Source organism: Hibiscus syriacus, unplaced genomic scaffold (assembly GCF_006381635.1).
Source record: "Hibiscus syriacus cultivar Baekdansim isolate YM2019G1 unplaced genomic scaffold, ASM638163v2 tig00110678_pilon, whole genome shotgun sequence".
NCBI lineage: Eukaryota > Viridiplantae > Streptophyta > Magnoliopsida > Malvales > Malvaceae > Hibiscus > Hibiscus syriacus.
The window spans coordinates 1,714,200-1,728,967 of record NW_024062822.1 but is presented as its reverse complement, the minus strand read 5'-3'; the positions used below and the strand labels follow the sequence as shown (position 1 = coordinate 1,728,967).

At 31.8% G+C, this 14,768-nt stretch overlaps 1 pseudogene; it reads right to left on the bottom strand.

Moving 5' to 3' along the window:
- Positions 1-12,208: 12,208 nt before the first annotated feature.
- LOC120138205 lies at positions 12,209-14,545 on the bottom strand (annotated as a pseudogene).
- Positions 14,546-14,768: the final 223 nt, after the last annotated feature.

Below are 14,768 nucleotides of genomic sequence, written 5' to 3'. Positions count from 1 at the left end.
TGGACAAGGTTTTCAAGATAAACCTAGAGGTTGTTACCAAGCAGAGCATCCATTGCGTTATATGTATAAACACACACTTCACTGCCTAGAAATCGCCAAATTCATGTTCTTACATCTCTGCACCTGGTCTGAAAACAGCTATTCAAGTGTCAAAGAAAGTTAATCCCTAAACATACATAGTAAATGTCGGACCATACCATGAGACCAAACTAAATCAAACACCAATAACCAACATGCTAAAATAACAAAAGATGAACCAACGATTCTTCATTGAATTTTTTCGTTAGTCACATCATGACATTTTTAAACCAATTAAGCTTGCGAAACCGAGTTTTATTTGTCTCTAATTCACCTATCGCCATTTGCTTTTGTTTTTTTTTTATTGTAAGCGAAGTGAATTCCTTGGTTTTCTCAACACCCTAAGGTGGCGTTTGTGTAACATCCCAAAATACGGGTTAGTGACTAAATTGTAAAACTTCATAATGTGTTGATTAAAGTAAGATATTTGAATAGTGTAATGATTTGTTCGAAAATATTTCCTGAAAATAATTAGTAATTATCAAAGGAATTAAGGGGCAAAATGGTCATTTAACATGAAAGATATTTTGTTATCTCTTTGAAGAGAAAACGTTGGGGGAGAGTGTTTAGAAAACTCTTCTTCTTCTTACCTTCTTCTTCCCACGTGTAGAGCATAAGGTGAGTTTTCCTATTTGTTGGTTATTTGTTAAATTGAAGATTAGGTTTTGATCATTAGATGATAACTAAGCTTAAGGAAAGCTTAAGTTGTCTTATAATCAAAAGATGAAGAAGTTATAAGAGATTTAAGAAAACGAGTTTTTATATGAAATCATGGAATAGAGTTGATAACTTGAATTTTAAGTTGAATTTGACTTGTCATCTATGAGAATAAGAAGATAGAAGTGTTAGAATTGTATTTAGAACATATTAAAATTTGAGTATGATTCTTGAATTACATATGAAGGATAGGATTTTGAAGTTATAGATGATTTTCATGGATATAAGTTGGTTTAAGTAATGGTAGTTGAGTTTAATGACATGATAGGGGTTTAAAATAGAAGAATTAAGTGAAGAATTGATGATTTTCGGGGTTAAAATACAATTTCTGGGTAGAGGGAATCGATACCCTATGAAGGGAATCGATTCCCCCTCTTGGACAAAAATTCCAGTATGTGCACGGGGAACAGATTCCCCCTGGGGGGTATCGATTCCCCCCTAAATGAAAAAATGGAATTTGATTCATTAAACCGATTTAAGTTATTAACATCAAGTTTAAAGTTTAGGCTTCTGATAGTTGTTTTAAAATGATATATTTATGTAGATATTGAGCCTAAACAAGTTCCGGAATAATCAAAGGATTATAATCTAATCAAAGCAAGGCTAAGGTGAGTGCAATTTTAATTGAACTTATATTATTGAACGAACATTGGCTTGCGATGAGCCAATGATGGAGTTACTATGGTAAGAAGTGACTCCTAAAATGTTATTTGATATGTGACTCTTATATGTACATGAATACATGATATGCATAAACATAAGAGCATGAAACATAAGATATGATATGATATACATGATTATATGCATATGTATATGCTATGAGATATGACCAATGTGAAATGAAATAAGCTATGTGAATATATGAAATGGCATATGAATATGCAATATGTGATATGATATGAAATATATGGTTACACATACATGTGGTATGTGACAGAAGAGAAAGAACAAGTGATGAGAAATATATTCAATAAATGCCCATAGTATATGATACGAGAGCTATAGATATAGTTAGCATGCCAAGAGTCGAGGGTATTGTAGTCCTTCGGAACGTAGTCCTTCGGGATGTAGTGGTCCTACGGGACATATATAGCAGTCCTTCGGGACGAATACTGAACAAATGTTCGGTGCCCCATGAGGGAATTTATACGAGCTGTGGTGACAGCATTGGTGCACAACCTCAATGTACTCACATACCTCTATTCTCAATAATATACATGGGCAACAACAACAACAATTAAAATATAAATTAAAGTGAAAGTGATGCAAAAACGTAAGTTTCATGTGTGCATGACTTGATTATATATGTCATAGGAAATATATCCATGCATATTGAAATGTCATGATCAAATAGTAAGAATGCATATTCATGAATCTACTGTTACATGTTTATTTATTGCATCATTAAGTCTATGACTTAGCGTGTAAGTGATTTACACGTAGGTATCAAGAAACGTGAAGAGCAAGAATAAAGTAGCAATGATAGTATTATTACTAGAAGATCAGATCAGAAGTAATCGACAAAGTATGTATTTTGTTGACAAAGTATGTATTTTGTTGTGTATAGAGTGTTGGCATGTAATAGGTCGTTAATTATAAGTACTCTGATCAAGTTTGTATTTTGTGGTATCTTTTATGTAAATTAAAGTATTTTGTTTTAAACAAGTTTTAAATTCCCCGGGTTTTTCTTTAAGTGTCAAGGTTTGAAAGTCAATGACACCTCAGACTCGTATTCGGGTTGGGTACGGGTTGGGGTGTTACAGTTAATGGCATCAGAGCTAAGGTTTAGTCGATTCTCGGCATAAACCGGAGTCTAGAGTGTTTTATAAGGTATACATGCCAACAAAATAGTAAAAACTTCTGATATGATGAAATAGTAAGTGTACTGTCTTGCTAATAGAATTAAAATATTATGTTATATTAGATATATGATCATAAGAGTTTCTAAAGTGAAATACAAGGTGATAGACCTGAAGGTAATTGCATTCACCTGCCCTGGCCAGGCAGGGAGAAGAGCGAAAACCTCAGGGAATGCCTGTATAAGATTAGAGAGTGATTCATGATGTTGAATGATATTATAATTTGTTTTAATTTTATACTTCTATAATTCATAGAATTAATGTATTGAAAAGAGTTGAGAACACCCGAGTTTAAGGGTGAATTTGAGAAAATGTTCCATTGTTATGGAAATTTGATTAATGGTAGGAAGATATATTAGAAAATTTTCATTTCTCCAAAGTGGAGAAGTTAAATTGAGTAGTTTTATTACTACGTAGGTAAGCTAGAAGTATGGTGAATAAATGTCACCATAAGGATGTTAAAATATCAAGTGACGTGGTTATCAATTGTAAAAGAATTTATGAATAAATACATGAACGACCAGTTCATAAAACAAATGAAGATCGAATATATGAGATTAACATTTACACATGCATGTGTATGAGTATAAGTTAATAAGTTAAACAGATTTATTGTTGTGTTAATTTTGATTAGGAAGGATAAGGAAGAACATGTGATTGGTTGTTTAGGGCTTGCGCCTTAAATTAAAAGAGTGTTACTGGTTTTGAAATTGTTCTCAATTCAAGAAATGATTAATTGCGTTAAAATTATATAGAGAGCTAAGAATAAAAGGATTGGAGAACAAAAATTTCAGATGATTAAGAGAATTAGTGTTTAATAGAGTTAAGCACCATTAAAGAAAGATAGAGATTCTAGCTTTCAACTTCAAATCAGATATGAATTAGTTACATTCTCCGCCACAGAATCAAATCAGATGAGAGTCAGACAGACTAAAGCGGTAGGGTCTGATATTTGAATATTAATAAGGAGTTAATTGATGATAAGTCAGGGTTAAAGACAATCTTTGTGAATTGGGTTAAAAGCTCTGTTAGAAGTTATGAAAATTGAAGAAAAATTATTTTAAAGGGATAAATAAGTTTAAGTATGTGTATGTGAGATAAGGATTTGAATGTTCAGAGAAGATATAGAGTAAAGAAAAGTTTGAGAATGAGTAAGTCGTGAACAATTTATAAGATAAAGGAAGTTATAATGTTCGATTTTAATCAGAGAAATAATATTGCGTGTGAGTAAAAGTCCAAGTTTGAAAAGTTGAGTAATATATCATTGGAAAATATATATATATATATATATATATATATATATATATATATATATATATAATAATTTGATTGAAAAATGGTATATGATTGAGTGGATAAGGGTTGTACCCTAGATTAAAAATTAAAGATTTCGTTTAAAAAAATAAGGTGCTATTAAAAATGTTAAGGATATCCACTATAAAGTGGATAATTTAGATGAGATAATTTAGTTCCTATGCAGTTGAGCTAAAATATGGTAAATAAATGTTGTAATGGGAATAATGGAAGATTTATTGATGTGAATATGTTTCGGAAAAAGTTTAAGAAATAGATATGTCAGTAATTATTTTATAAGATGGAAGATGTTGAAATGTTGAGAGTGAACAAATAAAATTTCATGATACATGAGAAGAATGTGGATTTGATAAGTTAAGTAAACAATTGTTGAGATAATTCTGAATGGAAGAAAATATAAAGTGAATTAATCAATATGATATGGATTTGAATATGGTTAGGTATTTGGATCATATATATATATATGATTAAGGCAATGAGAAGAGTATTTACAGGTTTTAAAGGCGCTTTGAGAAATAAAAATAAGCAGTAGAAAGGATAAAGAATAAAGTTATGTGAAATAATGTTAAATATTAAGGTTATGAAAATGTGATAAATATTAGTAATCAATATAAATAAGTGTTATTATGATGTTTTTCATATAGATATGAAAAACGTAATGGAGTAAAAAAAAATGAATGAAATGATTTAGATTGCAAGGAGATTTTGATTTGTGAAGGAATAAAGAGATAAGGAAATTAAATGATAGAGTTTAAAGGTTTAAGAATGAAAGGTTATGATAAGGTGTAAGTATAAGTTTGGTATAAAAGTAGAATTTTTCAATTCTAAGTGGAAAGGATAAAGAGTTATGAATTTTGTATCAGAATTTCAGTAGAGACTAAATTTGGAGGTTTATGAAGAAACTGATTAAGTTAGTATCCTTTATCATACTGAGGTAAATATTTCTTGGATAAGTATGTAAGGTTATATGAAAAGATTGTTGGATTTTGTAAATTGCATGCCTTAATTATATCTGATGAAGATTAAGATTATCTCAAAGTTGTGGAAATCTTTGAAAAGGTCTTAGGAATTTAAATTAATTGTAGAATTGATATCTATGCATAGACAAATAGTGAGTTTAACAGATTATTCATACTTAAAAAGGGTATGTATGATTGAGTTCAAGAATCATGGGAAAATTATTTACCTTTAGTAGAATTTGTCTATAATAATAATTATCAATTGAGCATTAAGAGACTCTGTATGAAGTTTTATTTGGGAGAAAATCGGACATCATTAATTTGGTTCAAGTTAAAGGACATAATTTTATTTTCCAGGATTTATTGAAAGTGGTTGAGGATAAAGTAAAGATAATTTAAGATAATTTCAAGATGACATCTAATCGACAAAAGTATTAGGCAGACTTGAGACATAAATAAATTGAATTTTATGAAGACGATAAAGTTTTCTTAAAGTATCGTATTAGAAAAAAAAATTAATTATGCAAAGGGGAGCGTATAATAGAGTTTAAAAGATCGGAAAAGAATGTCAGACTAAGTTAACCAAGTGTAACATGTATTGGTTTAAGGTGTGTTTCTTAGCCATGTAAATATAGTAAAAGAGATAAGGATTTATTATATGTATGAAGGAAATTTGAGATATATTTGAATGATAGTATTCTCTAATCAAGTTGTTAAAGATAAATGTTACTTTTGAGATGAAAAAAAGAGTATGTCATCAATTTCAAGATTGATATGAGTAAAATTTAGAAAGAAAGGTGTATAATAATTTGGATGAAGACGGTATAAGAATAAATGTTTGGTTTATGTTGTAAGTCATTAGAGATGGATGAAAGAAATCAACGGACTCATGATGTTGAGTGATAAGGATTGAGATTACCGTGGATGGAACCTTATTATTTCCATGATGAGCGACATTATATTTATACGAATTTTAAAGATTAAAAGGTGTAGAATCGAATGAGTGAAAAGATAGAATGAATGTAATTCCTTGTTGATTGAAAATAAGTTTAGTAATTGCAACCACGAAGGAAAGTTAAAGATTAAAGTCAGATAATGTTGTCATAGGAAGAGTTATTATTGAGTTTGTTTAATGAGTAGTAGGTTTGCAAGTAAAGAAAGATGTCAAAATAGTTTTTTTTGTGACATTGTGTAAAAGAAATGCTGGAAACTATTAAGTTAGTTGAATAGAAATATTGAGATTTTGTATGGACGGATTGGATCAAAGAAGTTGAAGAAAAGTGAAAAAAAAAATTAAGATAGTGGATAGTTAATAGAAGTTCTATATATATTTAAAGAAAAAAATGGAATTTCTATATAAGTGATAAAGTATTTATTAATGTCTTGTTCTGAATAAGATTCTCTGCATAGTATAGCTCAGTCCTACATTCATTAGACCTTATGGATCTTTAAAAGAGGTGGATCTGTAGTATAATATGGAAGTGCAAATATGATATAAGTAGACAGTTCCCATATATTTGTACAGTGAAAATTCGAGGACGAATTTTCTTAAGGGGAGAGATTTGTAACATCCCAAAATACGGGTTAGTGACTAAATTGTAAAACTTCATAATGTGTTGATTAAAGTAAGATATTTGAATAGTGTAATGATTTGTTCGGAAATATTTCCTGAAAATAATTAGTAATTATCAAAGGAATTAAAGGGCAAAATGGTCATTTAACATGAAAGATATTTTGTTATCTCTTTGTGAGAGATAAACATTGGGGGAGAGTATTTAGAAAACTCTTCTTCTTCTTACCTTCTTCTTCTCCAACGTGCAGAGCATAATGTGAGTTTTCTATTTGTTGGTTATTTGTTAAATTGAAGATTAGGTTTTGATCATTAGATGATAACTAAGCTTAAGGAAAGCTTAAGTTGTCTTATAATCAAAAGATGAAGAAGTTATAAGAGATTTAAGAAAACGAGTTTTTATATGAAATCATGGAATAGAGTTGATAAGTTGAATTTTAAGTTGAATTTGACTTGTCATCTATGAGAATAAGAAGATATAAGTGTTAGGATTGTAATTAGAACATATTAAAATTTGAGTATGATTCTTGAATTACATATGAAGGATTGGATTTTGAAGTTATAGATGATTTTCATGGATATAAGTTGGTTTAAGTAATGGTAGTTGAGTTTAATGACATGATAGGGGTTTAAAATAGAAGAATTAAGTGAAGAATTGATGATTTTCGGGGTTAAAATACAATTTCTGGGTAGAGGGAACCGATACCCTATGAAGGGAATCGATTCCCCCTCTTGGACAAAAATTCCAGTATGTGCAGGGGGAACAGATTCCCCCTGTGGGGGTATCGATTCCCCGGGAACAGATTCCCCCTGTGGGGGTATCGATTCCCCGGGAACAGATTCCCCCTGGGGGGTATCGATTCCCCCTAAATGAAAAAATAGAATTTGATTCATTAAACCGATTTAAGTTATTAACATCAAGTTTAAAATTTAGGCTTCTGATAGTTGTTTTGAAATGATATATTTATGTAGATATTGAGCCTAAACAAGTTTCGGAATAATCAAAGGATTATAATCTAATCAAAGCAAGGCTAAGGTGAGTGCAATTTTAATTGTACTTATATTATTGAACGAACATTGGCTTGCGATGAGCCAATGATGGAGTTACTATGGTAAGAAGTGATTCCTAAAATGTTATTTGATATGTGACTCTTATATGTACATGAATACATGATATGCATAAACATAAGAGTATGAAACATAAGATATATGATATGATATACATGATTATATGCATATGTGATATATGCTATGAGATATGACCAATGTGAAATGAAATAAGCTATGTGAATATATGAAATGACATATGAATATGCAATATGTGATATGATATGAAATATATGGTTACACATACATGTGGTATGTGACAGAAGAAAGAACATGATGAGAAATATATTCATAATAAATGCCCATAGTATATGATACGAGAGCTATAGGTATAGTTGGCATGCCAAGAGTCGAGGGTATTGTAGTCCTTCGGGACGTAGTGGTCCTACGAGACATATATAGCAGTCCTTTGGGACGAATACTGAACAAATGTTCCGTGCCCCATGAGGGAATTTATACGAGCTGTTGGTGACAGCATTGGTGCACAACCTCAATGTACTCACATACCTCTATTCTCAATAATATACATGGGCAACAACAACAACAATTGAAATATAAATTAAAGTGAAAGTGATGCAAAAAGGTAAGTTTCATGTGTGCATGACTTGATTATATATGTCATAGGAAATATATCCATGCATATTGAAATGTCATGATCAAATAGTAAGAATTCATATTCATGAATCTACTGTTACATGTTTATTTATTGCCTCAGTAAGTCTATGACTTAGCGTGTAAGTGATTTACACGTAGGTACCAAGAAACGTGAAGAGCAAGAATAAAGTAGCAAGGGCAGTATTATTACTAGAAGATCAGATCAGAAGTAATCGACAAAGTATTTTTTTTGTTGTGTATAGAGTGTTGGCATGTAATAGGTCGTTAATTATGAGTACTCTGATCAAGTTTGTATTTTGTGGTCTCTTTTATGTAAATTAAAGTATTTTGTTTTAAACAAGTTTTAAATTCCCCGGGGTTTTCCTTTAAGTGTCAAGGTTTGAAAAGTCAATGTGACACCTCAGACTCGTATTCGGGTCGGGTACGGGTTGGGGTGTTACAGTTTGGTTCGCTAGAATCCCTTGGAATAGGGGGAATTGGAATCTAATTTCACCACTTTCCCATGTTTGGTTCAAGTTTTCAAAGAGGGAATTGAAATCCAATTCCATCAAGGGAGGGAAAATAAATTTCATCCATAACATGATGGAATTGAAATCATTTGGAGGAGAGAATGTGAAATTTGACCATACTACCCTTGTCAATCTTTTAGTATTCAGGTCGGATTTTTTAATAAATAAATTCGGGGTCGGGTCGGTTTTTTTAAAAAAATTGGGATCGGGTAGGATTTTTTTTTAAAAATTCGGCTTCAGGTCAGGTTTTTTTAAGTTTGATATTCGGGTTGGGTCGGTTCGGGTTTTTTAAGTATGATATTCGGGTTGGGTCGGGTCAGGTTTTTTAAGTATGATATTCGGGTCGGGTTTTTTTAAGTGTGATATTCGGGTCGGGTTCGGATTTAGGGTGAAAAATACCCGACCCGACCCGACCCGAAAATATATATATAATTTTACCTTATATATTTAGGAATAATTACAATAATACCCCTCTATATATAATTTTTTTCAATTAAGTCACTGTTTTTATTGAATAAAAATAATTTTTTTATTATTTCGGGTCGGGTCTCGGGTAGAGGTTCCCTTGTTCTCAGGTCGGGTCGGGTGGACCAAAGACCCAACCCATGGCCATCCCTAATTGGGATGATTTTAACTTATGATGTTTATTAGTATGATTTTTTATAATTTATTGTAATGAATAATCAATCAATAAAATGAAATTTTTAATTAAATTTTTATACTATATTGCTACATGTAAGTTATAAAACAAACTAACATTAAGCAAAAAAAATAAGAAGGGGATTTATGTCATTTTACATTACTGAAATCAAATTCATTTGACATGTCTGCGAACCAAACAAAATATGAAATTGAATTCCAATTCAATTTACTGCCAACCAAACATGTTTCAGATTCCAATTCCTTCACAGATTTCAATTCCCTCATAAACATTCTAGCGAACCAAATGTCACATAAATATCATGATCTTCACCCGTTTTGCATTGTTTGATATTTTCACAACACTTTACATAGAAAAACACCGAAAACAAATCAATAAATATAACCAAAAATTATAAATGAATTTAATTGATATATGTGTATACATACCTCGACCGGAAGCCGATGGAAAGAAGAACCCTAAATCCAGTAAATTGAAGAACCTCAGTTGCAGAAAGAGGCAACCCTTTGCAGAATGCTCTTAAATTTCTTTTTGTTTTCCGAGTACTTTTTTACTTCTCTTGTTCTTGTTTCTTGCTTTATTGCAACATGTTTGATGTTTTTAGTTCAATGAAACATCATTGGCTAATACACTTTAAACCCCCCTCAAGGCTCAAACTACAACACTATGTTTAAATAAGCCCTCGTACTTATTTTGCAGTTAAATAAGCCCCTAATTTATAATTTTTATCCATTAAAGTCCTTAATCTAGTTGACACATTTTGTGCTTATGTGGAAGATGAGATGACAAAATGACATGGCATGATGAATATAATTTTTAATATAGTATTTTTATTCTTAGTTATGTTCTAGGGTATATAACTTCTATTATAAAGATTAATTTCTAATCACATATGTTCATAAAAATTCTATGAGATATTCGCATAATTTATTTAGATTGAAACAACATTTGTTATAGTTTTCATTCGACTCAAAAAGTTATTCTTTTCAAAATTACATATAAGATTTTCACTTTATACAACATTTTTTATTTGCATAACGAGAATAATCTATGAAGCTAAAAGAAGTCATAAAATTATCATTATAAATTGAACCGACTAATATTTTTATTAGAAATTTCTATTCAACCCTCTTATAAAAACAGTAATGTTATATTTTAGGGTGAATTACATGTTTAGCACTTAAACTATCAGTTTGGATCTATTTTAGTACCTAAACTTTTAAAAAAAAAAATTTAAACCATACCTAGAGTTTAGTTTTTGTTTCATTTTACTATAATTGTTCAAAATTTAATGTCAACTTTTAAAGAAAAAAAATGAAAGTATGGGTACTAAAACCAAACTGACAGAAATTGATAGTTTAAGTACTAAACGCGTTAAGTTTTTAACGACGAGGTTCTAAAATGAAACAAAAACTAAATGTTAGGTATGGTTTTAAAGAAATTGAAAGTTTATGTACTAAAACAGACAAAACATGATAGTTTAAGTACTAAATGTGTAGTTTATCCTACATTTTAATATAGGGTAAAGTACACAAATGGTCCCTCGACTATAGAACATTATTTTGTTGAGTTCCCTATTATTAAAAGTTACACGATGGTCCTTTAACTATAGGACATTGCTATGTTGAGTCTTTTGACTATTAAAAGTTACAAAATAGTCACTCAACTATTCATATGTTCCAAACTCTTCTTTTTCTATTAAAAATTAACGGTAGTTTGAGTTGGATGTTAATCTGCTGACTATGATATGATAAAATTTGATCCCAAAATCTCAAATGACTATTATATCTCATTCAACAGGCTAATGTCCAGATTTTCATTGATTTTTAACGAAATAGGACGAGTTTTGAACATATAAATAGTTAGGTGATTATTCTGTAACTTTTAATAGTCTAGGGACTCAATAAAACAACATCCTATAATCATGAGATCATTTTGTAACTTTTAATAAGTTAACTCAACAAAGCAACACATTATAGTCATGGGACCATTTGTGCACTTTACCCTTAAATATAAATATGATTAATTTTTAAACCAAACCCAAAATGAACTACAAATGATTCCTTTAAAAATTTGGGTAGATTAAGAAAGTTTTAGTCACGTACTTTTGAGTATTTAGTTAGAGATCTTTGTAACCAATGAAAAATAAGATATGCATAAATCTATAAAATAAAATAAATAAATTTTAACCCATATTGCCATGTCATTTGTTCATCACATCCTTCACATAAACATAAGAATGCCACAGATTAAGTAAGGGCTTTAGCCTTTAATGGGTAAAAAACATAGATTAGGGGCTTGTTTAACTACAAAATAAACACGAGGGTTTACTAAAATGTTGTGTTGTATTTTGAGGGCTTTTTATGTATTATTCAACTTCATTTTACTATTATTATTATTAGTTTAACGCATTAAAATACGATTTGTTTTGTTTCTGTTTGTTCATTAGCAAATGGGCTCAATTTAAACAATCCGAATGCCCTAAAATTTTAGTCAAGTTTTAGGTTACTTCTCCACGAAGATTTTTTCTTCTTCATATATTTTAACGTTTTTGTGGAGAAAATTTTACTTTGGATCAATTAGTTATTAACAAGAAAAATATGGCTACTAACTTCACAGTGCTGTCATACATTTTGAATACTCTGTATATAAATACTACATTTTCGACATTACATCATTTGGTTCTTTCAAATTTTAAAATAATGTTTTTCTCTGTAAAATATATAGTTTACAACAGTGTTGTTTGAGACACTGCTCTGTAAATAGAGCCCCTGTAATATGCATATACACAAATACAGAGATGCTTAAACTCGAGGCATTCATCGATGAACATAAAGTTCGATGGTACATAAGCCGGTTGGCATATGGTAAATTATAAATGCAAGATATGCACCTGTAAATGCAGACACTATGCTTGTGAACACTAGGCCATTGACTTCTGAGGAGAAGAAATCGAGTAAAAGATACCCGTTGATCACTATCAACAGCACGGTTACGAGCCTTGCAACTGTCTGCAAAAGAGAGGAACATAAACGAGGCAAATTCTTGATCTGATAGGATCTACAAGCAGTGAAGGATAGTAAACAAGCAATAAAATGAATCAATCGACCACCCGGAGTTAAAATGATGCTTCATTGTTGATATGACAATCATCTCAGTGAGTTTCCTTTCATATGTTTGTTTAATTCCTCTACGAAGGAAGAGATGACAAAGAAGCAAGACTGTTCAAACATGTGGAACTTATAAACTAGCATGTTCTGATTGTTTTCATAATCGAATGATACATTACAGGCACCTGGTTCACGGCTAAGTGTAGACAAGTAAAGTTACATCGATGGCGTCAAGGAACCCAGTATAGTAGTTACATCGATGCCAGTCAATGCAAGTGTAGACAATAATAGGCGAGAGGAAATTAAGGGCATACCTTGAGTACATTGCCAATTTTGCAGGCACCCATGATTTGTTCCTTGGATACCAGGAAAAGAAGAGGGATCAAAGCAAAAAGAATCTGAATTGACTGAAGCGCATTAAGCCATTTGTTCAAGACATCGAGGGTTCGTTCAGACGTATCGAAAATAAGAGCCACTATAATAGTAGGAATAATTGCACGACTCCTTCTGATCAATGCTCAGCCAATTTTTTCAACCTCATCTTCAAGAAACCTCTCGTGATGAACTGCCCTGCATAGATGCCAGTAATAGTGCTACTTTGTCTTGTTGCTAACAACCCAATAACCCAAATATACAAAATGGGGATTAACCCACCTCCATATTTTTCTTCAAGATACTGTCCTACATTAACAAGACCAATACTATAAGTGCAAATGCAGTAGCGACAAATAGATTGATTATGAACGAAACTATAAGTGCAGCAGCCAACTAGATTGAGTAATTACTGAGAGCTTCTTGCACCCTGGCTTTCTTGTTGCGGTCGATTTCTCGTGATTGCATGAGTGCAGAGTGCAAGAACACATTGTGTGGCATAATAATGCGGCCCACAACTCCGACTGCCTGCTTGATTGATTTGGAGCTGAGTTTTGGAACCAAAATGCATGTAAATATAAAACCACTAGAGCATCAGTCAATTTGCAATACTATACGCAGTACTATATGAAAATTGCTTGCAGTGGAGGGAAGTTTGTCACCAAGAAGAAGTTCGGAGCCACTGGGTTTAGTTTCACCAAACATCCAAGCAAATGAAATCGCCATTGTAGTAATAAGAACAGCAAAAAATGCTTCCAGCTTCCTCACTCCAGAGTTCTCAAGAAACAAGAAGATAAAAATGTAACAAGGCAAAGGAAACGAAAAACCAAGTGAGAAAATATAAGGAGAAAATGGATATAAAAAAGCCTCTTTTTACAATGTTCTCAGAGGAAGAAAAGTTGAGTTTTTTTTCACCGACTCTTTATTTTGAGTAAAAAAACTTGAAAACTCAGAGATCATACAATTAAAAAACACAAAAATACTACAAATGAAAACGAAAATAGAAAAAAATCATGAAAATCAACACGAACACTGACCAAACGCAGGGTGTAATAAAAACACCAGCCCACAAAGGCAAAGCATCATTACTCAAAATCTTAATAGCAATAGCACTTCCAATAACTTCATGTATATCAGCTCCGATCAAAGCTAACTATGCCATTACCCACAAAACCATCCCAAACCCAAGTCGGGTACTCTTCGCTACAAAGCTCAACTAAGTGTTTCCCCGTGGCCACACCAAGCCTTGTCGACAGCAGCTGAACCAACAATTTCATTGCCGTAGCCCACATGAAAAGCCACAGCAATAACTGGTTATAGCTCCGGCTTGGAGATCACGTTCCGAATTCCCAGGATCCAAGAACGCTATTGACATTAAAAAAACTGGGGCCGGTGAAAAGCCAGAACTTTTTCCAAGAAAAAGGTGGGATGGCACCCAGTGAACCTTCATCATCCGGTTCATTGATTCCAATGACGTGGATTTTTCACCGGAGCCTTGCGCAACATCTTCGTTCGAGTCCTGGTCGGATAGTAACGGAACCTGGTTATCTTCCGTTTGCATGTTCGGGTGCAGCTAGCGTGCAGCTGAGGTTTGCTTTTGCCTTTTTTGGTTTTAGAATTTTAGTGATAAAAAGAAGCTTGGTTTGAAGGAGAAAACTAAAAGGGAAACGACGACTACCGTTCCTTCCCGCTACTGTTTCATGGCCTTTTCTTTTTACGCCTTTCGATGTTTTTCTTCTCTTCCATTCTTTTGTTTTTCGTTCTATTTTTTAATGGAGATTTTAGGAGCTTGCTTCATATATCCCAATATCCCATGACATACTATATGTCATTGATGTGGGCAATGCATGCAAAACAAATATGAGGATTCAATAATGATTATTATTTTTAAAATAAT